The 8,080-nt window shown below is 41.2% G+C and overlaps 1 pseudogene; it reads right to left on the bottom strand.

The window, feature by feature from the left end:
• Positions 1 to 2,435: 2,435 nt before the first annotated feature.
• LOC128585520 (eukaryotic translation initiation factor 3 subunit F-like) lies at positions 2,436 to 6,962 on the bottom strand (annotated as a pseudogene).
• Between the last annotated feature and the right edge of the window lie 1,118 nt (positions 6,963 to 8,080).

Genomic DNA, 8,080 nt, shown 5'->3' with positions numbered 1-8,080 from the left:
AATGAAACTCATTAACTTCCAAAATAATGTTTACATTAGTTGTATAAAAGCTAGGAGTCATGTTTGCTATGGAAAATCTGCCTTTGGATCAATAACTAGGCATCTGGAACTAACTGATTCATGGAAAAAGGCATCATTCTTTTGTAGTCTGAATCAAGAGATGTAATTTGATTACTGTAAGGCAAATTTTTGGCTGATATGAGTTTGCTTATTTTATACATAAAATCAATATCATATGAATTTTACACGTACTGTCTAGATGCATATCTTATACTATGTCTAAAGCACCAAAAAACACAAAGGAAAACTATGTTCAATGAGAATTATGTAAGTAAAGCAAGTATCTTTCAGCCAATAGCTAAAAATGAGTCACATAAAGCCACCAATCAAAATCAAAGGAGAAAACCATTCTTAGCACTATTCTCATTTTCTCTTGGTAATTGGTTTTCTTTCTTCCGACCTTTGGAATTTGAGGAGTCTTAACAGTAGAAGAAGAAAAGCGCACTGAGAAAATGAAAACCTGACAGGCCCACAGACAGGATTAACATCCGCTCTTTCCCCAGATTAGTTAATGGCAGGCTTGCTCAGGCCTCTAACTCCTGCAGCCTCAGTCACCGGCAAGCCACTTTTCATTTTCTTTGTATTTGCAGCCCATCATGGACATGTGACATGTTTTTGTTTTGCATTTCCCTTTTTACGTTAGTCTGAAATATTAGTGTTGGATGGTGAATGTTGAGGTAAAAATTGTCATTTCTTAGATTTAAAAAACTAGAAGAACTTTAAAATGAGAGTAGAAATAGTTCAGAGATTCAGATCAGTGAAGCAGGACTATCTTCATGCATGTAATCTGGTCAGTTCCCTTGGCTCTGTCATAAAATTGTTCCCAATTATTCCTGGACGATAACAGTCAACACTTCACCTATGAATCCAGAGGAATTGCCACCGTTCTCTCAAATTTTATAATTAGGATGTCACCCACCCTCATTTCACTTCTCAAATCAAATGCCTTATTATTATGTATTGTTACTGCAGCAGCGGAAAAGCGTGATACCCTTCCTCACCCATCAAAAAGGCCCGAGCTGGCACTCCTGTAACAAAAAACAGGTTAACAAGACAAAAGCGTAACAAATTCATTTGATCAAAATTTACGTGATGTGGGAGAGGTCAGAAATGAAGATGCAGAGACCCAGGGAAAACTGTCTGTTTTTTATGCTTAGGTTTGATGAAGACTGGACAGCCTTGTAGAAATGAGATTGGCCTAAAAGGCATCATCTAATGTTCACAGACTGAGGGGGAACCCTGGCAAGGCCTGAACATCCAGATTCTTGGCCTCTGTATGACATTCCTCCTGCCAGGCGTGGGACAGGACCCTTCCAGGAGACCAGACAGGAGGAGGGAGACAGTCACTTTTCTGGGTTTTATGGCTTGCTTTTGGGGAAATACTCTCCGGTTTCTATGATGTGACCTGAGGAAGGATTCTGGTTTCTGTGAGTAGCTTCAGGGAAGAAAGAGAGGTGGGAGAGAGGTGGGCAGGAAAGGTCAGAAATACCTTGATTCTGGGGTCTTTCAATTTCTTTCACTTCAAAGGATTCAGTGGGCCAAGGTACCATATTTGGGGGTATCATGTTCTGAGCCTCCACATTACTATACTACCTGATTATGAAAGTAATTCATTCTATTTGTAGAAAAATGTGAAAACTAAAGAAAAACAAGGAAAGCAAGCAGTCCCATCCAAAAATTGGAACATGTTTATATCTTTTAATATATATTTTATGAGCATTTCTTTCATTTTGAAATTTAAGAAATGTAAAACATTTTCAAGCTGACACGTAATAATTGCATATATCTATGCTGCTGTGATACTTATGATGTATGGTGATCAGCATTTCTGTCATCTCTAATGTTTGTCATTTCTGTGTGTTAAGAGCATTCAATAGCCTCCTATTTAATTGAAACTATATATTATTGTTAACTCTAGTCATCCTACAGTGTATGGAATACTAGAATTTATTCTTCCTAACTATAATTTTGTATCCTGTAACAATTATGTCCCTATCCCTCTCGACCCTCACCTTTCCCAGTTCCTAGCATCCCCTGTTGCAAGAATTTATTTCTATGAGATACACACTTACCACATATTTTAATTTTTTTGAAATCTGGATTTATACTGATTGTATATTCTATTTACACTGTGGACTTTAATCACAGCACTTTGGTGCTACCTAATCATGTTATTTGCCAATTGTTTTCATTATTGATTTATAAAACTTTTTTTTTCCATTTACAAAAGTGGGCCATGTTTATGAGAGTTACAAGCTCTTGACCAACTCAGTGTGACTCAAGAACACAAAGAAACGATCCCTCCTTTACTTCATTCTGAGTCCTAGGTTGAGACCCAGACGGGCAAGAGTGCTGCCTGGGGCCCATTCACAGGTCTACAAGTTTCTAAACGAGGCCGTCTGTGATTGTGTGAGACTGGCCAGGTAGGTCACCAGCGGCAGGTCTTTGATGTTGCCGTTGAGCACAGTCTAAGTTGTTAGGAGCTAATTTTGGGTACTTGGTTAGCCAGGCTCATCAAGTACTGTCAGCTGACACCTTTCCTGACAGTACGTCCTCTGTGTACTGCAGGATACGAACTGATGCCTCCCCCCCACCCCGGCTTGCTGCAAGTCACTTGAGAGTTCAATCACTGTACCCGGGCTACAACAGGTCTTCCCGATCAGATCCACTCTGGTGCGCTCAGTGTCGTAATAAGTGTATTTTGCTGTTGGAGGTATGAGCATCACTGCCAGGCCCTCCCAGGGACCCTCATTAAAGTGCTGATTAGCCGCGGTGGTTCTGGAGACTTGTGTCCACAGTGAGGTGAAGGGGTGGGGGTCTCCCGGCTGGAGTACTTGTGGATCAGCACAGGGTGTTCTGATATCAGGGCCTGTACCATGCCAGCTCAGGATAAGCTCATTTGGAGAGACTCTTTTTGTGCAATTCATACACATTCTTAGCAAATTCCATGTCAACAGCCACTTCATCTTCTGACTCACTATGAGGCCCTGAAAACTAATGGGTGACCTCCACCGAGGGCTTGTCCATCGTTCCCAGCTGGTTCCGACAGCATAGGCAGCTCCCTCATTGCACCCCTCGTAGCTGCCCACCATGGAGGCAAAAACGACAGGGTGCAGCGTGACCACATGGCTGCCCAGAAGGGCCCTGAAAGGCAGGACCTTCAGGGAGGGCGCCAGGTCTGGGCTGATGATGGGGTCTGATGGAGCTGGAATTGCCGTGGTGTCTGCAAGTGAGACGGAGGCCGTGGGCCTGCGCTGGAGCTGGGGTGGGTGCCGAGCTGGGGTGAGGCTGAGGCTGTGTGGGCGCCAGGGTGGATTAGGCTGGGCTGGGGCCAGAGCCGCGTGTGCACCGGGGTGGGTTAGGCTGGGCTGGGGCTAGAGCTGCATGGGGACCGGCAGGGGTGAGGCCAGGCCAGAGCTTGGAGCCATGTGGGCGCTGGGCAGGGGTGAGGCTGGGTCCGCGCTGGAGCTGGGGTGGGTGCCGGGCGGGGTGAGGCTGGGCTGGGGCTGGAGCCATGTGGGCACTGGGTAGGGGTGAGGCTGGGCCCGGAGTGGTGGAGGGTCACCTGCTGTTACTGCCCGGGCGGCCATCTGGTGGTGAAAACAATTTGTAAAACTTTTTTACATATTCACTCTATTTGTCTCATATATCCACCAAATAGTATCTCTAGTTTGGACTTTGTATATTGATTGTATAAATGATGTTTTTGATACAATTTTACTTCTTGTAGTCAAACTATCAGTTTTTATTTTATTTTTTTTGTTATTACTTTATAGCTTTTTTTGTATCAAGGCTATATATTATTAGGGTGTGAATTAAGAATAGTTCACCTGTTTATTCTCTGCAATATTTCACACAATGGAAAATGACCTCTTCCAAAGAAGTTTAAAATATTGGCCATTTGGATGTGTTTGGTTAGACGCTTTTCATGGAATTCAGCTTCTGATAATTTTTCAAGCTTTTCCAATGTTACAGTTAGGATCAGAGTTCACCTACTTGAGTCAATTTTCTTTTCCAGAAAAATCATCTATTTCATGGAAATTTTGTAATTTATTAACGTGGAATTGTGCCCGTTACTTTCTTTTAATTTTCTGTGTTTGGTGTCTCCTTATCTCTTCAGTTTTTCTATCTTTTCTTTTTTCTTTTTCTTTAATATAGTAGTTAGTGTTTTGTTTAATTTATAAAATTCTTCATGCGTTTTTTTTTTTTTTTATTACCTAATGTGAGTTTCTTCATTTTATTTTTCATTCTCTGATTGGATAACAGTCAGATTTTGGATAACAGGATTTCCGGTATTATAGAAGGCATATTTTCCTTATCCTTTCAACTGTTTTCAGATTCTGTCTTCAGTATATCGAACAGTATGGGAAATGCTCAATACATGCTTGCTGAATGAGCCACTGGGAAGTGGGGAGCAGGTTGGGACACGGAGGAGAACAAACCAAATTAAACATAAACAGGGAAAGGAACAAAGAGAAAAATAAGGAAATATCATGTGGGTGAGAACCACTTACAGCCTGAATCACTGCAGTTCTGGCTTGGAAATTACAGATACTCAAATTCTGGTCTAATGCCTAATGGCTGGAAATGGAGGGAAGTATACTAAGGTCATCTGTGCCCAAAGTAGTCTTAACTTTTTTGCACTGTGATCATTTTGTTTGGGAGGAAGATATCTTTCCCTGCACACATTGAATACAGGACATGTTCACCTGTTATCCTGCACTCTGATTTGAAAGTGGGCTGGGCTGCTTCCTACAATCCTGTCACTTGTAGAATAACAAGATCTCTGGGGATAGTTTTCAGACAGATACAGTCGGCTTGCACTATTTGGAGAGAGGTTGAAAGTCTGAATTAGTTTTGTGAAGGAAAACTTGTAAACCTTTTGAAGTATTTCTTAAAGTTACTTTCAAGAGATTAAACTCATTTCATATTCTTACTTTAGCCACATAAATATTCTCTGCACATCACAGGACCTTTACCAGAAGCGTTCATTAACTGTGGCTTCTTTTTTCCCTTGGCTGTATGTTTTCTTACCTTGTAAGTTATTAGCTCTATCCAGTGAATCAGGGAGAACACAGAAGTGCATTCAATTAATTTCTTAGCTCAAAGGCATCAACTCAAAGTTTCTTACATCCATTACACGTGTTGGCAGTGCCTTTTATGAAAGTTGACTGCTATTTCTGAGACAGCACAAATTTAACCTGAGCTCTTGGACAGGTTTTCTTGATGACATGATTGATTTCCAAAGGGATTTTATTTGAAACAAGAACATATTTTTGAGAAATGGTAGGTATTGGGGAGGAGATTTACTTCACAAACCCTTTAGAAATCCATTTTTATTAAAGTCTAAGTTTCAAAGTAAATGACACTTAACTTTACATGGAAGCAGAATTCTTGAAATGTGTTAAAATTCTCTATGATAATTTTCTTAAGTCATGATTCACCCACCATGTATTGTTGATTACATGCCATGTGCCAGATACTGTACTTGATGTTGATGTTCCAAAATAAGAGGCATGTTTTTTGCCTCAGGGAGATGACAGTATAGTAGGGGGGAGGCTGACATCAAACCAGTCTAATAAAATAAAGTACTTGTTATGTGCTGCCAGGGGAAGAAATAATGGGCTACATAAAAAATGTTATGTTCCTTTGCTGTGAAAGAAGCAAGAAATAAGCATGGCTAGGGCTGGTGAGAAGACAACAATTATGAAATGAAATAGGTGTCAAAGTCACACTAGAAGTAGAATGGTAATTTAGTATTCAATTCATAAAATGACTTTACAGTTTCAAAATGATTATCTACCAATCTCAGGTCACTCACATTTGGAACGGACAAAGATCCCACCAAAATGAAATCCACCAACATTATCTGACTTCCAGTACTAACTTTTTATTTTTTGATAGTTGACAGATGTCTGTTTTAAATATATTAATCTTGATTCACGTGGGAAGTATTTTTTTATGAACAGTAAAAGTCTATAATTAAAAATAAGGAGGAGGTGGATTTTTGTCCATTGCAAGCTCCATAACAGGGCTTAGAAGATCCATTTTTGTTAAAATGTAAGTTTCAAAGTAAATGACACCTAAATTTATAATAGGGCTTGCAGCATTTCCAGTATTTTTCAGAACAGACAGTTTCAACTGAGGGGATGATCTAAGATTATTAAGGCTCTATCAGGAAAGAGTTAACACATCAGGTCTAGTTCACTGTTTGCATGTCACTTAGGAAACTAGACCATTATCTACACTTGGTCAGTGTGACTATGGGAAGGTTCTTTATGTTAACAATTGATGCTTTTGCTATATACATCAGGAGCAATGGATTGTGACATGTAGGTGTGTTCAAATTGCCTTGGACAAACATCAAGAGTGATGGTGAGCATCTGCCTTAATTGTGGTCTTAACATGTTTCAGTAACCATGGCTGGTATGTAGTAGAATATGCCTATGTAACCAAGTCTTCATAAAAGCCTTGGAACTTGGGGGAGGCAGAGCAAGATGGTGAAGTAGAGATGGTGTCTTTGAAACCAGGCACAGGGAGATTGCGGGGAGAAGACTCCAGGCACCTCTGGCTTGTGGGCTCTACACAGAAACATCCCTTCAGAGGCACAGGGAGGCAGTGGGAGTTGGCAGGACCCCAGAAGGAGGAGGAAAGCAGCAGAGAAACCGAAGTGGATATGAACAGTCTGAGGCTGGCCTTGAGGGCATGATGGCTGCAACAGTAGCCACTACAGCAGTCTCTGGAGATTGCAGACAGGGAAGGCATTCCCTGTGGGGGTTTTGGATTTTTTCTGGACTTGGGCACTAGGTTGACTTACCTTTGGAAACCTTGGGTGAGTGAGCAAGTGCCTTTGAATGACACCCAGAGGCCGGAACTAAGCTATGGAGGAGTGGAGCCTTCATTCTTCAACTACAGGCCGGCCACAGCCATTGTGGGAAAGCTGCCTTGCAGGCCTGGCCCTCAGGGTCCCATAGCAAGGCCCGTGCTGAGAGACCTTACGGAAGTGAGCAAGGATCTTTGAACAGCACCCGGGGGCTGGGACTGAGATGCCGGGGTAGAGTGGAGCTTTCATTGTTTGGCTAAAGACTACAGCACAGCCACTGTGAGAGAGATACCTTGCAGGCTAAGCCCTCAGGGGTATAGAGCAAGGCTGGTTCCAGTGCACCTGATAGCAGACAGCCACTTCTGGAGAGATCTGAGCAACACATGCTTTCCTCAGAAAGCCTCTGCTTAGCCAAGGGTCATGGTTTGGAAAGGTCGAGGCATGTCTATTAAGTGGGCTAAGGAGAGATTTAGGCTCCAACCCTGGGGTGTTTGAGGAAAAAGAAGTCAGCAGAAGCCTCCAATCTCCATCATATACAGCTACATTAGCATTGTGATTAGCATCTCATACCTCAGAAAATCACCTGTTGCCCAGGCAATATTTAGCAAACTATATATATAATTTTTTTTGTTTGTTTTTTCAAATCCCCCCCCAGATTTTTCTTTTTCTTTTTTCTTCATTTTTTTCAGGGTAAATATAATTTTTCATTGTTGCCTTCTTGAATAAGAACTTCACTTTTTCTAGTTTTTCTCTCTCTTATTTTTTTCCCTCAATTTTATCCTGTAAGTTTTTTTGTTTGTTTGGTATGGTTTGATTTATAGTATTTTGGTTTTTCTTCTTTTTTTTTGTGGAGCTGGGGTACTGTGTCTGCTCAGGCTGGCAAAGAGCTATAGATGTCAAGGGAACCAATCCCTAGAGGCTGGAGATTTTTAGGTGTGGGTCAAAGTACTCCACTGTATACCTCTGTTACTCCTATCTCTCTCTTTCTGTTCTTTTCTTCTTTTTGTCAATATTCCCTTTTATTCATCCCATTTCCTTTCTCTTTTTTCCTTTTTAAAATCATTTTCCCTTCCTGCTCTTCATTCTTTTCATCTTTTTTGTCCTATACCAAAGGGATACATCAACAACTTAGGCCAGAAGCACAGTAACTTAAAGAGCAAGAGGAAGTGTAAGGAAAAAGTATAACAAGGAAACAGA

This window comes from Nycticebus coucang, chromosome 5 (genome assembly GCF_027406575.1).
Source record: "Nycticebus coucang isolate mNycCou1 chromosome 5, mNycCou1.pri, whole genome shotgun sequence".
Classification (NCBI taxonomy): domain Eukaryota; kingdom Metazoa; phylum Chordata; class Mammalia; order Primates; family Lorisidae; genus Nycticebus; species Nycticebus coucang.
The sequence above is the reverse complement of the archived record's forward strand: the minus strand, read 5'-3'. Positions and strand labels throughout refer to the sequence as shown.